Here is a 17,940-nt window from a genome sequence, read left to right as displayed (position 1 = left end):
AATGATGACGTCACCCTGCTGCTCTATTTAAGACCGAAAGCAAGTGAGGGCTTTACCATTCTGGCAAATTGCCCGATGATGCTGGATGTAATTACCAGCGAAACGTCGTATTCAAACTGTAAATGTTGTGGATTCACTCTTCAACACACCGGTGGGCTAAAGTAGTGAACTAATTGTCTTTTGTCAACGTGACACTTTTTTTGCTGATTGGCCGTGTCGGGTGGTGGAGGGTTACGACACATTTATAAATAACGCGATCTAACCCAAAAACCTTTATTATGAATAATATTGGTGACCAAAGCCTACCTGTCAAAATCTTGTATAACATTAAATAGTATAAGTGTAATGTTTAACATAATTCATAAGGCAATATATAGTATCGTAATTGTATAGTGAATATACAGCAGTGTGGTATACAGTAGGGTTGGTAGAATAATACATAGTGTAATATTACAAGTCTAATATTTTATAGTCTAAAGTATAGGGCAGTGTATAGTAACGCTTTGTATAATTCAAGGGTCGGGTTTGTCTATGGCAGTGTATATTACGGTGTATAGTCGTGTAATTTAGAAAAAAAGTTTAGTTGGAGGCATGTCAATATAATGCATAATGTTAGAGCTTACATTGGGCTGTGTATACGATATTATACAATGTAGTTTAGATTGGAAGGTATAATATGGTAATGTATAGTAGTCTAGTTTATAGCATAGTTGTAACGCAACACAGGACAGAGCAGCGCATCGTGGCTGTTTCTCCCTCTCCCCCCTCCTCCGTTCCGAACATAGATGGACTCGTCCGTTTGAACAAAGTTCGTCGCTTTCCATGGTGCTAATCTCCCAGTTACATGCTAATTTCTGACTTTAACATCCTGCTAATCCAACACATTAACACAGCTATTTCAATGCTAAATGCTTCTGTTGATATGTAAATTACTTCGTCAAGGCGCTCTGCTCCTCCCACCCAGCTTAAAAGACGTTGCCAACTTGGCAGTGTTCACTAAAGCGCTGTCTTCCCGACAGTTCTGTTTCTTCACCTGAGGAAGGCTACTTGTGTTGTGGTTGAAACGACGTGAGAATTTTATTTTATTACGTTTTATTTTTATTATTTTATTTCCCTTCTACGTGACTTTACCGAAAGAACCAAGAATATGAATCCCTGCAGTTACGAAAGCTTTAAATCAAAATTCATGAAAAATTGTTCATCCTTGACTGTTCTTAACGAGATTCACATGGTGGGTGTCCCTGGTATTTCTCTCTCTGGCACTTGCCAAACGGTATACCATATTCTCGCCTTCTAGGCTGTCAAGCTTCTTGTCGAGTTGTGTAAATGCTGTTTTTTTGCCATTGCTACCACTCATTTTGCCTCTCTTCTTGCTGCCAGGTATTCATCCAGATGGTCCTTCTCTCTCGTGTACTGTCACTTCTTAAACTTGGCATTTTTCTGTCTTGTTGCCTTTTGCACGTCATCACTCCACCACCATGTTTCATTATATTGCATCTGTCTTCCTTTGCTCACTCCCACTGTACTACCTGCTGCTTTCAGTATTCCACTTGCCAGTTGTTCCCATATGTCAATCACGCTCCCCCGAGGCCTTACACTTTTTAAATTCTCCATAACTTGTCTGCATAAGTTTTCTTTCTCATTGCTTAGTCGCCACCACTTCACCCTGCTACAGTTACTTTGTCTCAACTTCCTCTTCCTAACTCCTTTCACGATTAGTCTATGTTGTCCAGTCACACACTCTCCAGGGATCACTTTCCAGTTCTTCACTCCTTTCAGGTGCTTCCTCCTCACCAAAATAAATTATATCTGGCTCTTCACCTCCCCACTCTGGTAAGTCATCAAATGTCCCTCCTGCTTCTGGAAGTAGGTATTCGAAGAATGTCCTCACCTCCCCCATTCCTCCTGCCATATCCGCATCCTCTATGGTTCCTTTCATATCCGTCCTTGTCTTTTCCCACTCTTGCATTTAAGTCTGCTCCCATCACCACTGCTTGATCTACCGGTAAGCTCTGAAACTCCTGGTTTAAGCTCTCCAAAAATGCATCCTTCTCTTGCCCACTGCAGCCCATTTGCGGGGTATATGCACACACCACATTTACAACCCCGCTGTCCATTACTCGTCTGACTATCATCAGTCTGTCATTCACTCTTCTGACTTCCACCACTTTTATCTTCATCTCCTCACTCAAGACAACTCCAACCGCATTTCGCAATGCTGTTGTTCCATGGTATAACACTTTAAACCCACAGCCAATCTCTTTCGCTCTGCTGCCTTTCCATTTTGTTTCCTGGATGCATGCGATGTCGACTTTCCTCCTCAAGAAGTCCGCTAATTCCTGACCTTTTCCTGTCATTGTCTCAATATTCCATGTGGCCAACCTTAGCTTCTTCCCGAACAACTTTCTGCTCTTTCCATTTGCTTGCTCCATCTTGATATGTGCAACGTACAGGTCTGCACTCCCAGCAGTGGCAGAGGCATTGGGTCCCGAGATTATTCGCACCCTCTGCACACTTAAGGGCTACGGGGGACTGAGGGCCACTTGTTTGCAAGGACTTTCCATGTTTTGGCTTTAGGGTTTTACGGCCGGTTGCCACCAGACGCCAACCCTCTTTTATCCTGACTTTGCACAGGCAAAAACACATTTCTGGTGGAGTTAATTGAAAGTTAAACTGTATAGCGTTTTAAAATTCCTGGGTGGCTCAACTGGGACACGTAGTTGATCTGCCCGCTCTCACCTCTTTCGGCAGCCCGCCCACTTTGCATAACCACGCCCACTCAACTACTAGCCCCGCCCACTGTTCAGTGATCCCCACTCACTACTAAGCCCTGCCCACTACACCGGTCGCCCCGCCCTGTGTATTATGTGTCAAGCACGAGGTCAGGCAATTTTAATCCTGGGACAAATTCCCATCCGGCGCAAACTTTCTGAAACTATCGGGAATTAATTTGTAGAGTTACCATTTTGGGCTTTTATATATTTATTACAATTTATTTCATTAGTCTCAGAGAAGGACATTGCATCTATCTTCATTTCCCCTCCTATACTTCACCATTAAAGACCGATAGGGACTCTTAAGTCTCACGCATTCACCACGTGTCTCACACCCGTTCTCACGAATTGGCTTTAACAAATTTGTGGTCAGCAGGGAACGGTTGAGGACAATTCATTGTTGTACTGCACTTTTATCCTCCCACGTCCATGCTCACCGCTTTCACTATTCCACACTGATCATCTTCGCACCTCCGATTAGCACAGTTGGCTACGTACGGTGTGAAATAAGTTCAACATAGAGTACATGCTTCTTGGTCAAATCCATTAAAATAACGCTGATGGTGAAGTATGGTCAAATAACCCTCACGAGCCTGCAAGGCGCCGTGGAGACTCAACCAGCAGTGGATTGAACAAAGAGTTGTCCATGCACGTAGATCTTCATTTTACCATTGATGTCAACCATGGCCGGGAATTGAATTCACATCGCCGAGTTCATGGCGCGCAGTGCAGTGACACTGCTGCTGTGTCTCTATGGAGGTCTATGGGTCTCTGTGCAAGTCAATGTATCGGTCTATCAGTCTATAGATTAGTATTAAGTCAACCTATAACAGACAGAAGTATATAGTACTCTACATGTACAGCCTTTAGGCAATTCATTGCTTAATCAATGCATCCCGCTCCCATGCCATCGGATTTATTTGACCATACTTCACTACAAATGGCTGTAATATGTAAGTTATGTATATGGAACGTTATGTCCGTCTGTCTATACATTTAAGGGCCAATAAATAACATGTGTAGTGCTACCATTATAAGTTAAGGTAAACGAATGGGGCCCCATGTAAGTCTCTAAGTCTATGAGGTTCCCATGCATGTCTGAGAGTCTATTTGTGAATCTAAGTAAGTCTATGGATCCCTGTATTAGTCTGTACGTACGTGGGTATCTGTAAGTATGAAGGCTTCCATGTGAGTCTGGTAAGTCTAAGAGTCCCCACGTATGTATGTTGATTTTTTTTCACACCGTACGTAGCTAACCGTGCTAATCAGAGGTGCGGTGGAAGGACAACAAACTGAACACAAAAAGCAGTTTTAAATAAAAAATATATATTTTAAATCTACATTTAAAATGTGTGCATGTCTATGGCTTTTTGTCCATAGGTCTCTTTGTAAGTACTGTATACGAGTTCACATGTACGTGTATATGTCTATGGGTCTCTGTTTTAGTTTGTCTATGTTATCTGTGTAAGTATAGGGCTCTCATTAAATAATCTATAAATCTAAGAGTATCTTTGCGAGAGTATCTTTGTGTGTATGTATATGGGGGTGTCTGTGTAAATCTATGGTATCTGATTCGATGGTATCTGTGTAAATATACGGGCTCCGTGGCTTTGGGTATCTAAGTCTAAACGGCCTCTTACCTGTCACCTAGCTCACGCACATCCTAAAGTGAGTCTCGTGCACACACGACCGAAAACGTGCACCGCTGCTCACGTGAGCAGGAGAACTGTGCGGGAAACGAGGACCTCGATGCTAACTGATATCCAAGTGGGGAAATGAACGCCCTGACCGCTGTGATCTCAAACGATTCACAAAGATCCCATTATGTTCATTCTGCACACAGGAGATCGGGAGTGGGGGCGGGGGCAGCTCGGAGTGACGGCTGGTCGGTGGTGGGTGGCGAGGTGAGGAGGGCGGTGTTAAGGTGGGCAGGTGAACATCAGCAGATAGTGCTGCGTGCCCATCGGTGGTGGGTGTGTGGAGGTGGGTGTTGATCAGTGCGCGGAGCGGTAGTGTAGCTGTTAGCGCGCTCACACCCCTCGTGTGCCCTGACGGCTCTCATAGGTGCTCGCTAACAGTCTTGCCCCAACAGTCTGTTAAAGGGCAATACGGGTGATCTTTGTCTTGATAGATCAGTGTTTTCGCGGACCTGCTCGCTGTCAGACATAAGGAGACGAGGCTCAACAAGGCTTTCCTGGGTAAACAAGCGTGATGACAACAACAAAATCACACATGTTCGCGGGCCATCATGCACTAAAATATAAAAAAATGCTTATGTTGAATCGGGGCGACCGCCCGGGCCCTGCGCTTTGGGGGGGGGGCGCTTCGACGTCACGGTTTCAGGTGTAATACTTCCGGTTTAGTTTGAAGGCGTCGGGGGGGGGGGGGGGGGGGGCTCGCACAACGGATTTGTCCCGGACCCCCTAATACCCGGCTCTGACTATATACGATGGATAGCAAATGTTCCTCGGAACACTTCCCATGGTCTTGCGGACCACAGGTAGCGAACTGAACCACGGGTCGGCAACCGTTGATGGAGACTCGTAGATGGTGTTGGTTGGAGGTGGTTTTAAGAGGGTGGCTAGTGGGTGGTGCGTTGCTGTTGGTTGTTGATTGTATACTGTGCAGGTATAGTTGTGTAGATGTGTTGATGGATGTTGGTGGTTGCAGAAGGTGTGGGTGTTGGATCGGTGATTGATGTGGAGGTGTGGATGTAGGGCGCCTCCGATTAGCACGATTGGCTACGTACCATGCGATATAAGTTCCACATCATTCATAAATTTAAACGGGTGGCGTATAGGTGGATGTAAGTGCGTGTGTGTGTGTAGAGCGGCGTTCTTCTTGGCAAGGCCCGCGGGCCACTGGCGACCCTTAGTGGCCTTTAGTGCTGCCCCTGACGTGCGGCCCCTGGCGATACACAACGAGTGAAGACACCCCCCCCCCCCCCATCGTGCTGTCCACTTCAATGGTTGCAAATATTTGGCGGCCCTCACACTGATGCCTTATCGGCGAAAGTGGCCCCCCTCTCGAAATTAGTGACGAACACTGCTCTAAGAATATGAATACTGCTCTAGAGGTTTGTTTTCGGGGTGTAAGGTTGGGTGTACAGGCATTGGTGTAGGGGCGGGTTCCTGGGGCGGCTGTTGCAAAAGGTTGATGTGAAGTGGCGTCGAGGTGAGTATCGACAGGTGTAAGGGTGAGGGGTGTGCGTGCGGAGGTGATGGGGGTGGTCTCGTGCTGTTGTAGGTGTGGTTGGTGCAGAGGTCTGCGTGTAGAGGGTACGGACTCGGGCTGTAGAGTTGGATGGAGGTGGTGGTGTAATGACGGGGGAGTAGAGATGGAGGCGGTGGGTGTGGGGGTTGGGGTTGGTAGACGTGAATGGATTGGGGGTGTATAGGTGGGTGCTGATGAAAAGGCGGGGGTGAGCTATGTAGGTGGGTGCGTGTTTGGTTGCTGTGGGGCTGTGTACCCTACAGAGGGAAGTGCCCGCTGCTCCCTGGTTTGCTTGTGAGCAGGTGAATTCATATTCCACAATTCGCATCCACTCGCTCGCAAGAATCTTCCGGGACGCGCACACGGGATTCACCACGGAGTGCGTCGTCTCAAACAGAGGTGAAGATGGAGAGGAAAAGGAGGTAGGTGACGCGACACGCGAGTGTCCCACGGAACCAACCACACCGCCACTGAGCTGTCATCTTCCCAGCAGCAGTGACCTGTCCACCGTGCCACCTGCGCCGCCTGCAAGGTGTGTACTCCAGTAATTATTTTGAAAAGCGTGGCAAGTATAACGGGCGCCACAGTGGCGAGATGTTAACTACCTCGCTTGGTATACAGGAGGTCGTGCGATTCGATCCCGACCCTGATGCCTGCTGCTGTATATTTGGAGTTTGCGTGTCTCTCTCTCTCTCCGTGATCGTGTGATTTTTTTCTCCGGGTCCTCCGGTGTTTCCCTCCACGTTTAGATTCATGCGTTTAGAATATTTGGCTGTGAAACATATCCACATGATGATAAGCCACTTCATTGAGCTGTCATTTGTGGCCGGGTAAATTCTGGAAAAGAGCTGTATAGCTCAGTGGGCCTTACCTGGTAAAATGAAACATTGTTTAATCGTAAAAAAATGTTTTACAAGTGCAGGTTTACGTTTGTGAGCCGCCATGTGAATAAGACTTCGAGAGGATCGCGACTAACGCTTCCCAGTCCGCCGGAGAGCAGGCGTAGAGTGTGATGTGAGCGAGGGCTTGTCTTCGCCGTGCAGCTCTCAGACTATGGGACGCATTGCCTTGGCTAAGAAGACGATCAGAGTCGTGAGAGCTGTGGAAAACTCGCCTCTTTAAATTGCCCCCTCCCCACCACTGGTTCTGGCCGTTTACGTTCTGAGTGAGTGGATGAGTGAGTGGGTTGAGTGAGCTAAGACAGATACAGCGCTCTGTAAATATAAAATATGGTTAGGTCGTTGTGTAAAAAATGTGTCGTAAACCATTCTCCACCCGACACAGCCAATTAACAAAGTTGTAACGCTTCAGCAGCGCTATAGGTATTGTTGTGGGAGAGCGATCTCACGGCATTGACATGCAGGGTACTGACGTTTCGCTGGAGATTACATCCACGGTTATTGAAGGTATTTGTCTGCTACTATTAGTAAATATGTAAGAGTAAGTACATGTAAAACTCCTTCATCAGAAAACATGTTTACAATCTGATTCTCATCTTCAGGCCTCGTCTATACTGTAAGTAAATAGCAGTCTGCAACTATTATCATCCACTCTCTCTATTGGCCTCTCTATGTAGTTGCAATCCAGGAGGGTCATTGCCCGAAACGTCACCTATTATATATTTCCAATTAAGGCCATACATATATTGTGCTATTGACGAATGTGCTTATTCACCGATTCACTCTTTATTTGTGTTTAAATATATAAAATATGTGAATGCATTCGCCTATACGGATGTATGTGGCGTTATGGTCGACTCAGCCGAAAATGAGCACCTGGTGCGGTGTGTAAGCGTCGCCACTGGGGAGACAAAGGCGGCCGGGCGTGGTGCTGGCCACCCACCCCCTCGTGTGCCGTGCCGGCCTTCATAGGTGCTACTCGCTAAGCACTTGCCCCTACAGTCTGTTACAGGATATACGGGGAATCTTTGTTGTTTGGTTTTATGAAGATGTGTTTTGTTTTTGCATTCACGCTTTTATTTGATACATTTAATTGTAAAAGAACGCATTCGTATTGTGTATTTATATTGTCAATTGCGTATCGATTTCAATTCTGTATTTATGTACGTGTAATGACGACGTGGCACACTTTTCTTGAGATTCTACTGTCATTACATACATATTCCGTGCTCACCTGTATATGACTATAAATGTTGTATTTGTGACTGACATAGACAGTTTATGTTTGTTGTATGCTTATTGGCAATTAATACAGGGTAATAAATCAACTATAGTAATTAATTAATTGTACGGTATACTAATTGATTACTTAATCGATTAAATAACGTAAACATTGATGGTTTATGTTGTATCTATGTTTTTGGTGTTGGTGTATGTTCCACATGTAAGTTAAAAGCCCCTTTGTCAATCCCCTGCTGGATGAAGGCCTCCCTCTCCAACGCCGTGTTGGCCATGGCATGGCGTTTGACCATACTTCACCATGCCGGTCAATGCTGGTTTATAGCGATATATATCATTGTATAAACCACTGCAACACCCACCGGATAGCATTACATTAGCATACGCATTAAATAGTGTAATATAACATCAACTATTTGGTAATGTTAATTAATGTGTGTGTATTCTACGGTAAAGTCACGTAGATAGAAAAACATACTAACAATAAAATAATAAAAATAAAGTGAATAAAAATAATAATGTGGTGCGATCGAAACGTAGTGATATTTTTATTGTTTTTTATTCACTTTATTTTTATTATTTTATTTAAAAATTTCTATCTACGTGACTTTACCGAAAGAATCTTGATTTGAAGTTTTCCTGACTGCAGGAATCCCATACTCTTTGGTTCTTTCGGTAAAGTCATCACGTAGTAGGTAGAAAATGTATAGTGAATCACAAGCAATCGTCATCAGGTAGAAAGATACCGCAGTAGAACTACCGAAAGAACCATAGAATATAAATTCCTGCAGTCACGAAAGTTTTAAGTCAAAATTTAATGTGTGTATATTTTAATTGATGATTCGTATACTGTATATTATATATGTATTAAAGTATACATATACTGTACATGTCCCAAGTGCACTAATTGAATTAGAACAAGTTCACACTCGTATACGTTCTACGACAGTACCCACACGCGTGTTCATTAACCATCGCGGTGGCGATGAGATGTTACCTCCCTCGCCCGGCACGCAGGAGAGCGTGGTGGGGTCGCGTGTTCTCTCTGTCGCTCTCACCGTGGTGGTCCCAGCGTGGATCGCTCTCCGGGTTCCTCCTCCGGTCCACCCCCCTCTACATTGACAATCAAAACGCGGACAGAATATTTGGCTGCTGCTATAAATCCCCACGTGTGGTGATGATATCAGCCACTACGATTATGAGCTTTCATCATCACGAGTGGCCAAGTCGCTCCTTATGAGAAAGTGCTCCTAGCTCAGTGGGCTTTACCTGATCAAGTAAAATAGTTTAGTTTTCCACGGGGAGCGGGGGCGCAGTGGTTGGCGCACTGTGAAACAAACCTGGCGACCCGAGTTCAATTCCCGCTCACAACCAACGCAAGTAACGATCATTATCTGAACCGGCTCTGGACCTCTCGTAGTTAGACAGAGCCTTACATGAGTACCTGGTGCTGTGGGAAAACATCAGCACTCGGAGAGACAAAGGCGGCCAGGCGTGGCGCTGGCCACCGCCTCGTGTGCCGTTCAAGCCTTCATAGGTGCTGCTACTCGCCAACAGCACTTTCCCCAACATTCCTTTCCTGTTTGTTTTCCTTCCCCGGCACCTCCGATTAGCACGGGTGGCTACGTGCTGTGCGAACGACGTTATACATCTCGATTTAAAGCTTTCGTGACTGCAGGAATTCAAACTCTTTAGTTATTTCGGTAAAGTCACGTAGGTAGAAAAAATAATAGATCACGACGGTTTCGATCGCCACACAAGCAACCGTCTTCAGGTGAAGACGGTTGCCACACAAGCAACCGTCTTCAGGTGAAGACGGTTGCTGGTGTGGCGATCGAAACGTCGTGATCTATTACTTCTACCCACGTGACGTTATACATACATAGATACAAAAGCTTATCGTGGGATCTTTGTATTTGTATTGGAAGGCATACTGCATATATAGTACAGTAATTGTAATATCGTTTTTATGTAAAAACATTACAAACAACGGATTGATGCATGTTTGTTGGAGTTTAATGCGACTGTATTTGAACCTCAGCAATAATACTGGTAGGAACGAAGTTGTAAACTGAGTGTACCAGCCTGCAATTAATGTGTCCGTCCATCCGTCCCCTTTCAATACTTTAACGAAGTGAAATCTCGTGCTGTTGGGTGTAAAATCAGCAATAGACAGCGCAGAGACTTGTCCTACCAGCCCACCCTGCAGGGACCTGTTTAGTGCACGTGTATACACATGCTTATAGATAATCGGCGACGTTTCGGGCAATAGCTCTTCCACATGGCATATAAACATTATTTGAGCATACAGTGAGTGAACAAATGTACGTGGTTTAAGAAATCGTCTTCCTCACCTGACGACGACTGCTTGTGTTTAGATCGAAATGTCGTGATCTATTGTTTTTCTACCTACGTGACTTTACCGAAAGACCCAAAGAGTATGAATTCCTGCAGTCACGAAAGCTTTAAATCAACATTGCATGTGCTTTGGGGAAGGGAGATTGCCTAATACGTCGCTTATATATATTCCTTTTAATGCCACACATCGTGTTATTATTGATGAATGACAATGCTGCAGCATCATCGCCAGATAATGTGATACAGCAATACCCCGGTTTACGTCGGAGATGCATTCCTGAAAAGTTCGACGAATATCGAAACGACGTAAATCAAAGCGACGTACATCAAAGCGACGTACATCAAAGCGACGTACATCAAAGCGACGTACATCAAAGCGACGTACATCAAAGCGACGTAAATCAAAGCGACGTACATCAAAGCGACGTAAATCAAAGCGACGTACATCAAAGCGACGTACATCAAAGCGACGTACATCAAAGCGACGTACATCAAAGCGACGTACAGGATTGTAGTGGGTGGGTGGTGGAGGCGACGGTTGAAAGGCGACGGAAAAACGAGAAATGACGGACGATGCTTTCAGCGACGTTAGTGTGTAGTGTGGGTTGAGGCGACGCTAATCGGGTAGCGGCATTATTAAAGTGACGACGTATTTATGAAACGACGTAAAACGGGGAGAAGTAAATTGGAGTATTAATATATATGCCTATATATGCTCGATATTCATTGTAAATGTGCAGGCTCTCTCCTCAATCCACTGCGAGATGAATCCCTCCCCAATCCGTTGACATTCCCTTACGATCCTAAAAAGTAACAATCCAACCCAGCACACGCACACAAGTGGATTTCATCACTGACCCATTTTACCTATGAATGAGATTTTTTTTTCATTTTAACTATTCTTTTTAGTAGTCATTATATACTTTGTCTCTTAATTGTGCTTCTTGAATATGTTATTGTATAGTTTTAATGTTAGGTCATTAACACTTAGTCTCTGCTGCTCCTCAATTGCCTGGGTAAAAAGTGCACTAGATTTTGCCAAATCCTGGCCAACTGAATGAATGTCATTTACAAGTGTGTAATTTATTTGTATGTCATATATGTATTCCTTGTTTATGTACATGTATCTATCAGGTGCATATATGTGTATCATAAAGATTTGAAGTTTTCGTGACTGCAGGAATCCATACTCTTTGGTTCTTTCGGTAAAGTCACGTAGGTGGAAAAATTAATAATAAATCGCAACACAAGCAATCGTCATCAGGTAGAAAGATACAGCGGTAGAGCTGCTGAGCAAGAAAGGGCTGCTGCAATAGGATGAATTTGGCATGCTAATTTGGCGCAGCTGTTGTGCGTGCGTACAGCGACGGGACTCCTTTCCACCTCTGACCCCGCCTACTTACCCTTGGGTGACACCCACCTCAAGCCTCTATATAACCTCGTGTTGCAGCAGCCCATTCTTGCTCAGCAGTTCTACCGCTGCATCTTTCTACCTGATGGCAATTGCTTGTGCTGCGATCGAAATGTCGTGATTTATTATTTATTTTTCTACCTATATGACTTTACCGAAAGAACCAAAGAGTATGGATTATATTGCTAAGTTCTTTGTATGTGCTTTAAATTGACGTCACAGTAGCGAGATGTTAACCACCCTAACGCCTGTATATTTGGAGTTTGCATGTCTCTCTCTCCCCGTGGTCGCATGGATTTTTCTCCGGGTCCTCCACATTTAGAATGAACGTCACGCGTTTAGAATATTTGGCTGCTTTTAATTTCCACATGATGATAAGCCACTTCGTTGCTCTATCATTTGTGGCCAGGTCGCTTCTGAAAAAGAGCTATATAGCTCAGTGGGCCTGAATTGGTAAAATACAAAATAGTTCAATTAAAATTAGATATTGTTTAATGTGCGTGTGATTATACGTTGTATGTGTTGGGTATTCGTTTCGGAATAAAACATTTCGTATTTTCGGATATTGGTTAGGTCGTTTGTGTGAGGCTGCGTCTATGCACGAGTCCTCGGGCTCACAAAAATGGCGTCATCCGGCACCACGTGCCACTTTTTTGGCTATAATGTAGCGGAAGTGGCGTTTCCTTTTCGGAATAATCCGAAAAAAAACATTCCGATTGACCAAAATTTTGTATCGATACTTCTCGACATAAAGATTTTTAGGATATTTCAGATTATTCTGGAAATTGGGTGCACACCGGTATTTGATAGGTCATGGTTGATGGTGATAATACATGGTTAAAAAATATCTCTACACACAGTATTTATTTTCAAATTTTCGCGGATCGAGTGAAAATAATAACAATTCGGAAAAGTCTGAATATTTGCAAGTCACTGCTGCTTCCAGTGGAGCCAGGGATGGGATAATGGCTGGGGGGTCGGGTCGGGGGAAGGGGTGCGGGGGTAAGTGTGAGAGTGGGAGGAGGGGTCATAGAGAAGTGGAGAGACACATGGACAGGTAATACGACAGAGAGACGCACACATTACATGGGGGAGGCAGGGTGGCGCAGGTGTAACCACTGGTGCCACAAAACTTACCTTGCTGATCTCGTCAAGCAGCATTAACAACCATGCAAACTCCGGTCGTCATCCTCGCAGCAGCGACTTTTGGCTAACCATCGAATGACGGTGGTTACCACATCGCGCGCTTTCAGATGCGCTTCTGCGGCTGTCTGGAACGCTCTTCTTTCCGATGTTCGGAAACCACTTGAGGCTATGCACTTTTAAATCACCTAGAATGAAAACTATTTTCTTTAGAACTTATTTTTGTGTTTAGTTTGTCCTTCCCCCTTACCTCCGATTAGCACGGTTGTCTACGTACGGTGCGAAAGAAGTTCGACCGGAGGTCGCGTGATGGTTTATGCTCCTTGACTTTTCTGATTAAAGAAGCGTAATGATAATAACTCAACACAAATAGTGACACGGAGACACAGAAGAGAGACAGATCAGGGGCACACGGTGAGGATAGAAACACAGACACAATGAGACATCGACACACACAGAATCAGAATAGTTATACTGGAGGAATCTGTTCTATAAAGTTATTTTTCACATATGTCCGGTAGGGGTGGGTCAGGAAGTTATAACGAACAATAGAAAAACACGATATGAATGCGAAGTATAGGGAAGGTTAGCAAATCGCTTAACATATACAAATAAAACTAAACTTTTTTTTATCTTACCAGACACGCAAAGATAATGATGCAGATTCACTGACAGAAGCTACTGACCGTGTAGAGTACAGAGTTGGAGACAGGGACATCAATGTTTGTACTTTGCCAACTAGAGTATATACCCCCCCAAAAATTGTCGCGTTGGTGGTACAGAAACATGACAAGAATTGGGGTTAATGTGTAATTAATGCTGCGCAGTGTATAATACAATATTTAATCATCTATAACACACTATTGAACTAAATGTGAATTATGGGAAAGCACAAGTCATTGCTATCATTCACAATATGTTGATTAGTATAGTAACCTAAATGTCGCCCTTTTATCAATCAACTGCTGGATTAAGCCCTTCGATCACGAGAGTTGTTTGACCATACTTCACCACGCTGGTCAGTGAACAGGGGGTCCTAGGACGGTGTCAGCGCTGGCCGGGAATCGAACTCGGCTAGCCGTCTTCAGAGGGCAGTGCGCTCCATCCGCTGATTAGAACAATGCGAATAACCATAACACAATAAATACAATACTAATAACAATAACACACCAAGTACAACACTAATAACAATAACACACTAAGCACAATACTAATAACAATAACACACTAAGTACAATACTAATAACAATAATACACTAAGTACAATACTAATAACCTAAACACACTGAGTACAATACTAATAACAATAACACACAAAATACAATACTAATAACAATAACACACTAAATACAATACTAATAACAATAACAGACTAAGTACAATACTAATAACCATAACACACTAAGTACAACACTTAATATCAATAACACACTAAGTACAATACTAATAACCATAACACACTGAGTACAATACTAATAACAATAACACACTAAGTACAATACTAATAACCATAACACACTAAATACAATACTAATAACACACTAAGTACAATACTAATAACCATAACACACTAATTACAACACTTAATATCAATAACACACTAAGTACAATACTAATAACGATCACACAATAGGTACAATACGAATAAAGATCAATATAGTTCATTTGAAAAATTCATCATCTTATAATTACAGCCTCTCCGATGAGCACGATTGGCTACGTATGGTACGAAAGAAGTTCAACATAATTCTTACAGGAGAAGCAGAGTGTATCGCTGTAATGTCTCCTTCGTATTTTTGGTTCGAGCATTGCATCGTTATATGTTGTTCGGTCTGTTGTGGATGATGACAGTTGCACATTGGTCGCACTCTTTACATTCAAAGTGATTACCACAAATGAACCACAATATCCTTGCTGATCTCGTCAAGGAGCAGAAACCATAATTTATTCAAGAGCCGAATGGCTCACGGGGCTATACCAAATAAATGAAACTATGAACTATGAAACTATCACGTGAACTCCGGGCATCCTCGCAGTAGCTGATTTTGGCTGCAAGCCATCGAACAAAGACGGTGGTCACTGCATCGCGCGCTTTCAGATGCGCTTCTGCGGCTGTCTGGAACGCTCTTCTTTCCGATGTTCAGAAACCACTGGAGGCTATGCACTTTTAAATCACCTAGATTGAAAACTATATTTTTTTAGAACGTATTTTCGTGTTTAGTTTGTTCTTCCCCCGCTCCTTCGATTATCACATTTGGCTACGTATGGTGCAAAATAAATTCAACATTCATACGTACGTGGAGAGTTTTTAATTTTCAATTTGTGCATCAGGTATCTGCGACTGCCATGGTTTAGCAATGGATTGACCATGGCTGCTGGTGATGTTGATGATGGAGGGGTTGGGTCTGGGATTGGGGGAGGGGGCATGGCTCTTGACATTTCGAGCGAGAGTGGAGCCCCCACTCCAGTTGCTTTTCCTGCACGGATTACACTTGTGTCTGTGTGAGTATACACGTGTGTCTGTGTGAGTATACACGTGTGTGAGTATACACGTGTGTCTGTGTGAGTATATACGTGTGTGAGTGTGGATACCTGTGAGTATACACGTGTGTCTATGTGAGGATACACGTGTGTCTGTGTGAGGATACACGTGTGTCTGTGTGAGGATACACGTGTGTCTGTGTGAGGATACACGTGTGTATGTGTGAGTATACACGTGTGTCTGTGTGAGTGGATACCTGTGTGAGTATACACGTGTGTCTGAGGATACACGTGTGTCTGTGTGAGGATACACGTGTGTCTGTGTGAGGATACACGTGTGTCTGTGTGAAGATACACGTGTGTCTGTGTGAGGATACACGTGTGTCTGTGTGAGGATACACGTGTGATTATACCTGCCTGTCCAGCAAAACAACCCCCTACCTCCTCGCGGTGCCGGATGGGCAACTCTGCCGTGGACAGTGCTGTGTGGGGAGGGCCAATTGCGATTGGCCCCTCCTCTCATGGCTTCTGTGACCACCACAGTGGCTAAACGGGGGCTCTGGATGGGTGCTAGGGGCTGGTAACCCCTCCACCTTCAAAAATGTTACCACAAAACCACGAATAAAAATTTTAACTAATAAGCTTGTGCTGGAGGCCCCGGGGGACAGGCGTCTATGACGTCTCCTGGCCAAACCCTCGGGGCTCCTCCAGAAACAACGAAAAGCCACTTCGTGTGGCCACGTGGAATGTTCGAACGATTCCTGCGGAGGAGAGGCTGCCACTCCTCTGTCGGGAGCTGGACCGGTACCGCCTGGATCTCTGTGGCATTCAGAAGGTCCGGTGGACCGATTCTGGCTCCTGCCACCATGAGGGGTGGACAGTCCTCTACTCGGGGCAGCAGACTGCCAAATAACAGGGTGTGGCTCTTCTTTTGAACAAAAGAATGAAGGGGGCGTGGGAGCGTGGCGGTGAGGTGTGGGAAGCTGTAAGCCCCAGGCTACTTTGGGCTCGCCTTCCCATCAACCAGAGGCGAGGAGTGGTGGTCGTGGTTACTTATGCCCCCACCGAAGACGAACATCCGTGGAGGGATGCAGGCAAAGCCGATGAGTCGGATCCCTTCGATGACCTCCTGTCACAGGCGCTGGCTAAAGTGGCCCCTCGGGATAGAGTCATCTTGTTGGGTGACTTCAATGCCCGAGTTGGTCATGATGCTGGCACCTGGTCTGGAGTGATTGGAGGGCATGGACCAGATCAGCTCAATAACAACGGTAGGAGGCTGCTAGATTTTTGTGCAGCCCGTGGGCTTGTAATTACCAACACGCTGTTCCGGCATCGGCGCATCCACACAACATCATAGATGCATGTCGGGTCCAAGCAAGAACATCTGCTGGACTACATAGTGACGGACCAGCGGAGGATGCAAGCCCATGTCCTTGACACCAGGACCTACCGTGGAGCTGATCTGCCCTCTGACCATCGACAAGTCATCTGTAAGATGCGCCTGCCATTCTTCCACTCTGGTGGTGGGTGTACACCCAGGACCCCATTCCAACCTAAAGTGGCCTGGTCTCAGTTATCTGATGAAAGTTGTAAGCGAGAATTTCATCATCGCTTGCGGCTGGGGTTGGCATCGTCCCCCACTCCTCCTGATGTCGAGGGTAAATGGGCGAGGTTTAGGACTGTGACTCATGCAGCTGCAATGGTTGCTTTGGGTACGCGGTCCAGACCTCCCCAGAGACCCTGCCTGACAGAGGAGGTGTTCAGGATAGTTGAGAAAAAGCGACAGGCCCACTGTCATCGGCTACAGAATCCCACGTCAGAGAATGAGGAGGCTTACCGCAGCCTTCGCTCAGAGGTTCAGAGAGCCGTGAGGTGCTGCAAGGATTGGTGGTGGTCGCGGATTGCTGAGGAGATGGAGTCTGCCTCAGTGGCCCGCGATCACAAATCTCTATTTAATTCCATCAAAAAAGTAACCTGCAGCGCCACACCTATTACCATCATTAGGGGAAAAAACGGTGATCCAATCTCCGACCCCCAGGAACAGGTTTGCAGATTTGCTGAGAATTTCTGTGAGGTCCTGGGGGAGGGGAAATCCCTCAGCCAGGAAAACATCGTGGCACAAAGTGGGGATGACCCTGCTGAGGCTGTGGTGCCTCAAATATTGGAGGAAGTCACCCCCTGTGAGTGGCTGGCTGAGGTGCCATCTGTTGAGGAAGTACTGAAGGCGATCCGGAGTCTGAGACCAGGAAAGGCACCGGGCAGAGATGATCTCCCAAGCGAAATACTGAGGGAGGGTGGCGTTTGTGCACAGACTGCCCTATATGACATCATAACAACATCTTCTGGGTTCTTTCGGTAAAGTCACGTAGAATGGAGATAAAATAATAAAAATAATAATAGAATAAAATTCTCACGACGTTTC

The sequence above is a fragment of the Petromyzon marinus genome, chromosome 56 (genome assembly GCF_048934315.1).
Source record: "Petromyzon marinus isolate PM22_M1 ecotype Great Lakes invasive population chromosome 56, UKy_Petmar_22M1.pri1.0, whole genome shotgun sequence".
Lineage (NCBI taxonomy): Eukaryota > Metazoa > Chordata > Hyperoartia > Petromyzontiformes > Petromyzontidae > Petromyzon > Petromyzon marinus.
Note: the sequence above shows the minus strand (reverse complement) of the source record.